Here is a 7181-nt window from a genome sequence, read left to right on the forward strand (position 1 = left end):
GCTCTTTCTGCTCTGCTATCCCTTGATTTGTCATAGGAAATTATTAACAAAGTTAATAGCTTTCGTAGATAGTGTGTGAACCGGTAATGCACAGATGTGAGACCATACATCCTGCCAGTTCCCTTATTTTTTCTCACTACTTTAGGGCAATTAGTTTTAAATGTATCTGACAGTGCACTGACAGTTAATGTAAATGCATTTTCAATGTGAGTAGGCCTGCTTCCAAGCAGAATGCCATTCCAGTTTGTTGTCTTTAGACAGGTTCTGGACTTAATTTCACTGGAATCAGATATAGACTTTTTAGTATTTAATTTAACTGAACACCTTTATGCACTGATATAATGTGTATTAAACAACCCTACTTGATAACTGATTTGTATCAACATTAGTAATTACATTGTCAAGGCAAGCAGTTTGTCTTGTCAAGTGATCGTTAATACAGAACAGGTCATGTGATCATAGCATACTGAGTAGGTTAATGTGTATGTGTCCTTGGTCTTGTATCAGTACTCAAGCCACCAAAAATTAAAATCGTATATTTAGGCCATTTCTCAAAGTGTACAATCAGTTTCTGTAACCTGCACAGATATACCAATATCACTATCTGTTGTGCAGTTATACACGTACAATTGTAAGATTTTACACTGACAGAACAACACTACTGTTCCAGTAAATTTTCTGTACAGTAATCATACACAGCAAGGGCACTGCAATGCAAGTCTATGCCACTACTAACATACATTGAGCACCCCCCCCCCCCCCCCATTTTCACAGTTTTGTATCCATCTACAGTAAACTATTATTAAGTCAAACACTGGTTGTACATAATTATAACTGCAATTGATATTCGCTTGCCCAGTGTTCATTAATCTGTATTACTGTAAAAAGACAAATCTGGAAATGTACTTGACTGATTTACTTGAAATGTTTGCACAATACCCTAATAAATGTTTAGATGGATATAGGCTACATTTTTTTAATTGTATATGGTAATGGGAAACATTGTTAGCAGAAATCTCAAAAAGGTCTTGACCAATTTATTTCAAATTTTTACATGATACCCTTATAAACATTCAGAGAGACACAGGCCATATATTCTTTTAAAGACTAACTACCAGTTTTCTGTTAAAACTGACTGTGCCAACGAAAATGTTTGCCTTGCTCTGCTGTGAACATGTATAGTTTTGTTTTCTTTCTCACAATCAGTTTCAATTATGATAGCTGGGCACTTAAACTGCTAGACAAATTATTTCTTCCATATATGTTCTACCTCATTATATATTTTTTAAATGCAAACTGTAAACACAAAACTATACTGTTTTGTTTTATTCCTTGCAATCTGTTTTCACAGGAAACAGGAACATTGTATTTATGGTTTATGATTAGAATACTACTATGGAAACTAAAATTGTAATAAGAAGCAAGGCTCAAGCTCAGAGAGAGAAGGGGGAGAGAAGAGATGGCCATTGGCAGGGAGGGAAGAAATGGATATAGAGAGGGCAGAGGAGGAGATGGACAGAGAGAGGGGGAAGGAGATGGTAGGCGACAGGAGGAAACAGAGACGTAGGGGAGAAGGAGATTAGGATGTATGTCCAATTCCCATACATATTTAGCAATTGTGAAGCAAAACAAACATGCAGTAGCTTGTTTGCTTTCACACATTGACTGGATACTTCCTCTTTTTTTTCCGTATACAGCTTGATTATTTTCACACACTGACTGACAACTTACTTTTAGTGTCTTAGCTCGACTCTTTTTTACACACTGACTGGTCACTTGTTTTCAACAATTTCACATGCTCAGGATATGTCAACTTGCCGTTTATATGGATGGGTGGGAATGTTTAGTTTCTTTTCTACAGTCCACCTGTTACAATCTTTTGCACCAGAATATAAAACTCCCTTTTAAAGCAGGAGAAGTAAATTATTTCTACCTGTAGTACTGTGGTTGTGAATTGCCGAGTTCATTAAAGTTTCTGTTGTCCACAAATACCGTTAGGGAATATATGTATTGGCATTTAAGTATAAGAAGCCTGAAGAGGCTTCAGCTAGATCTTCAGTTATCAGCTTTAATCTTGATGACATTGAGTGCAAATAAATGTTTATTTATGGATGAACATAAACAAACATCTTTCCTCCACCGACCATTTGAATTTAGTGGACAAATGATGTAGAGAGTGTGTTGGATCCCATTCTTATATGACATTTGGGGTAAAAACAAACAGGAGAATGTTTACAGAACTTGGCAATGTTAACACAGCAGTAGGCCTATTGCTTTGAAATTTCTACGATTGTGGTGAGATGGCCCCATCTCCATAACCAAGGTTGCTAACAAAGTTCTGTGTGGTGGCTCTCAACTTGGATGCAAGTCATCCTGGTGGTGGAAAATTTTCAATACCAGTATTTGGGTGACAAAGGGATGAGAGGTGATGGCGTAAAGTTCGTGATCACATTTTGCGCTAATGTCCTGGATTACATTTGTACCTTCTTTCACTGTCTCATGATGTGAAGGCATGTGACACTTTCTGTTCTTCAGATTTAGAGTTAAGCTCAGCAGCCGCAACGTACTTTTTGAGAACAGTAGGCCCATGGACCAGCACTGGGTTTCATCCTACCGCAAACCAACTCCATTACAACCTCACCGAATGCAGTGACACTTGATTCCTACATCTGCTCTTCTGTGCTCATTTCCTGAGTGTGTTACAACTTTCATTTTGATGATGAACACAAGATTATCATCTGACATCTATACATCGCTTTGTTTCTGCAGCAGTTCAGTGCGCCAGTCTTACCTGCAAGAAGTTTTACCCAAACTTATTTACCTGCAGTTGCAATGAAATTTATTGCACTAAAGTACTTCCGAGAAAGATATTTTCTTCAATATTCCAACCAATTGTACAGCTAAACTTTTTAAATATATCCTCAAGTATTAGGCCTACACTTCAGCTAACATAATATACAAATTGTCAAATTTTTAACTGGAATATCTGTAAATCCCACTCTCTTCCTTGCACCTAATCAACCTCAACACATCTAGATATACATCTGACTGGATGTAATCAGTCTTAATGCATCTACTACATCTACAACCACATATAAGGAAATCATTACTAATTACTACAAGGCATAAGATTTTGTGGGATTGTATGTGTTTCACAAGACAAATAGAATTTTCATTACCAGAACAAGTAACGCAAAACATTATCTATAATCCGTCTCAGATCACATTGGCAACTCGAGTTCAGATACTCACAATCACTTTGAATACTTATGCTTCAAGTTATCGCTGTTGTAAACAGAGTATGCCTACTCAGGCATTCCCTACAATCTACGTCTGCAGGATGTTCTCTCCCAGGTAATGTAGATACTTAGACACGGAGGGAACTGCATCTGGAAAATCACAAGGATTATTATAGCTTTCCAGTAGAAGTGGGCAAAGCATATAGACCTACGTGTTATCAAATATTTTTCACAACTGTAGGCCTATTTCAGGTAACTTGCATTATTTAATCACTGACTTCCTCTAAAATGTTCCTACATAAAAGGAGAGTAAATGCTTCAACACAATAGCAGATACAACATCAGGATTGAGAGAGAAGTATCACAGATAGTAAATGGGGATAACAGCAATTAATAAAGACAAATATTGACTTCTACATTTTTTGTTTTTGAAGTACACAGCAAAATTGATCTTTGAACTGTCAAACAGCTTTAAACTTGTTCTTCAATTTCTCCTTAACCACATTTATTCTTTTAGTACAGATAGTCTGTTTTCAATTTTTGATGTACATGTATATCAAAATTGGTGCAAATTTACTTAATATATACTGTTCAGAAAAGTGGGCTTTACAAATTGTTATCCCTTCTGGAAATCAAGACAGTGAATAGAATTTGTATTCCAATTTTTCTGGTTGTCCACTAAAAATGCATACAAGTGACTGTGGACATCTGTTAAAAAGGATATCGGGCTGCCACTTCCATACAATAATTTTATGCTTAAGGTATCAGATGCCCAGAAACTTTTAAATACGTGATCCTCTGTGATTGTTGATGAAAACAGTTGTTTTACAGTCATCACAGTTGATTTCAGGTATTCCTCCCATGTTTTGCAAAATGTAATCAGCTACATACGTTAATGCTTGTCTGTCATTGCTTACATCAGCCTCTTCACCATCACTGACACCACTGCTGCATTATCAGCAAGGACACTATATAAAACATTTTCATCAGTTATGAAAACATCTTTTGTGGAGTCAAGAAAGCTGTCATGTAATTGCCTTAAATTGCATAATGGCATACAACTAACATATTCACAATTATGTAATGAATTTATAGGTAAGGATAAGTAATTGTTTGTAACTGTTTTCAGTGTTGCTACGGACTGAAGGCAGGTTGGGTTGGTGTTTGAAACACCGTGTTGCCTCATACTACAGAAAACATTCTCCAGTGGGTCTTGATTAAAGGTCCTCATGCTTAAAAAATTGAAGCCATTAAAAAAAAAATCTGCACTAAATGAACATCAGTGATCATTGTAGTTTGCCACCCACTTATGAAACTGGACATTTTGTCTTGCCTCTCCCTGTTCCTAACTGCAACACTTTCTATTTATCCAATTCCTTTAATACACTGTACCACATTTCAGTATGTGGTGCCCCTGGAGAGAGGGCACGCTTACAAAATTTAATACCTTGTGGATAATAATGGGAGCTGTCTAGTGAATTGAACAGGCAATCTATCTTTTCAACAAATTGTGCAGTGTATATTAACATCTGCAGGTAAAATATTAAATGCTACATAGGTCTCAATAACAGCAGCAATTCTAACTAAGCTGGGTTGCATGTGTCGTAACTTCCATTTTAGTAAAAGAATCCTTAGAGTCAAAATGACTCCTCTGCAATTTTGGCAAGTCTTAAACATTTTATCCTGATGCAGAAGAAAAGTCCTCTGAATAAATTCAAAACTGGCCTCCTTTTTAAACCCAAACTGAATTTTATTTCTAGTTGAGTATTTCTAGTATACTTTAATAGGTGTGGGACATCATAAATGACTGCAATAGGCAAAAAATGAAATGGACTGGATTCACTTGTTTACTGACTGCAGAGTCCCTTCAGTGCTCCCCGGTTGGCTGCACTCTGATGACAAATTGTATTAACTGCCATCAGCTCTATTTGCAGTTGCTTATAACATAGATAATAAGAACTTTTAAAGTAGTACCTGAAACTGAGCTCTGAGTGAAGAGAGATGCGGCTACCTGCCTCCAAATTTTGCATATGACTCTGACCAGACTACCAACACATCATGGTCTGCACATATATTTGCCCTTCTTATATCGTGAAACCCACTGATTTGCTGCTTATTCACATCATAATAAAAAATTGTCTCCAAAGACACTTCATCAAGGAACAAAGCGTCTCCAAAGACACTTCATCAAGGAACAAAGCAAAATATTTAACATTGTTGTGCACTGCTTTGGCTTCTGCTTTTATTACATTCATCACTGCAGGACTCAATCCTGGCTTGGAAGGTGGAACACACAACAGAGGTTTCATATGAGTCACAGAAGGAAGGCAAAAATGAACTAACAAATACCTGTATGGGCAAAGGTTTTGCTTGTATAAGGACAGAGCAAATACCTTGTCTTTGTATGTCCATTACCTAGCTCTTGTTGCTGCTATCGTACAAAGCTTTAAGCGGTTTTCATTCATTTTTCCCATGATGTAGCTTTGTTTTAAGTTCTGGTAGCCCTGTTAAAGCATTCCTATGAATCTTGGACTTTTTCGATTATCTGAGTCTTAAGTCTGCTTTTGAAACTCCACTAGCCAAAACTCCCTCTGCCTTCACAGCTTACAAGGACTACTCCACATCAGATGCAACTCTTTAGTTTGTCTTGGAAATCTGTAGAAATACTTATTGTTAACTTTCTCCATTTAACCTACGTAACATGCAGATGAAAAACCCCGGAATTTATAGTAGTATTCAACGTCAATCTCTTGAGTGGATTATTCTGAAAGACGCAAAATTCCTTACTACATTCACTAGAAACAACTGTTGATGACATAGTCGTATTTAAAGAAACAAAAGGAAACCACACAAGTTGATTCGCGATTTCCATATAGCTATCACCGCTGTGGGGCTGTGTAGATGCTTTATTTGCGAAGGTTTCCACCATGCTCCTAAGATGGGTGGGATAATCAAATGTAAACGATCTCATTATGGTACCGAGTCTTAGAGGATGCCTCTGTTAATTATACGGTTTATTATTTAAAACAGATACCAGCCACACGCATAATTTAAAGAATGTTATTTAAAGCACATGAATGCCGGTTTGGATTTGTCACAATTCCATATTACGATGTTTGTGAAAGATTTTATTACTTTTCTGCTATCGCTTCGTTCTGCAATCGTTATTGCGCACCACTATAAACAAAACGTTTTGTATTTGTGAACTTTCAACAGATTTTTTTTCGTTTTAACCGTAATAGGAACACACAAGACATGACCGTAAACTAAAATAAAACATGAAATATATCGAAAACATACTTGGTGTGCGTAAGTTTTCGCCACACTGCATGCTTTATTTAACTTAATATCATTCCATTTGTTTATATGTAGCTTAAAATGAAAAAAAATCTCTTCCCAGTTAATCGGATTTCGAATGAAGAACTTTTAATTTTAGGGCAGAAAATGTACACTGCGAAACGAGGCCCTAGCAGGAAAGTAAGAAAATCTGTAGGCGCCATCTTACACGGATTTGTGCTATCGCTTCGTTCTGCAATCGTTATTGCGCACCACTATAAAAAAAACGTTTTGTATTTGTGAACTTTCAACAGATTTTTTTCTTTTTAACTGTAATAGGAACACACAAGACATGACCGTAAAGTAAAATAAAACATGAAATATGTCGTAAACATACTTGGTGTGCGTAAGTTTTCGGCACATTGCATGCTTTATTTAACTTAATATCATTCCATTTGTTTATATGTAGCTTAAAATGAAAAAAATCTCTTCCCAATTAATCGGATTTCGAATGAAGAACTTTTAATTTTATGGCAGAAAATGTACACTGCGAAACGAGGCCCTAGCAGGAAAATAAGAAAATCTGTAGGCGCCATCTTACACGGATTTGTAATAAATCCGAAATCGGTGATGGTTTGATTTCAATAAACTTTTTTGAACCATAAT

At 36.4% G+C, this 7181-nt stretch overlaps 1 long non-coding RNA gene across 2 annotated transcripts; it reads right to left on the reverse strand.

Annotated features, from left to right (window-relative positions):
* Positions 1 to 970: 970 nt before the first annotated feature.
* LOC126436885 (uncharacterized) lies at positions 971 to 6842 on the reverse strand. Of its 2 annotated transcripts, none has more exons than XR_007580995.1 (3): positions 5214 to 6472; positions 3253 to 3389; positions 971 to 2791 (listed from the first exon to the last, which is right to left on the reverse strand). It is a non-coding gene; the product is annotated as an uncharacterized LOC126436885 (long non-coding RNA). The 2 variants fall into 2 exon arrangements; XR_007580994.1 differs by lacking the exon at positions 5214 to 6472 and adding an exon at positions 6540 to 6842 and having other exon boundaries at positions 972 to 2791.
* Between the last annotated feature and the right edge of the window lie 339 nt (positions 6843 to 7181).

Source organism: Schistocerca serialis, unplaced genomic scaffold (assembly GCF_023864345.2).
Source record: "Schistocerca serialis cubense isolate TAMUIC-IGC-003099 unplaced genomic scaffold, iqSchSeri2.2 HiC_scaffold_1251, whole genome shotgun sequence".
Lineage (NCBI taxonomy): Eukaryota > Metazoa > Arthropoda > Insecta > Orthoptera > Acrididae > Schistocerca > Schistocerca serialis.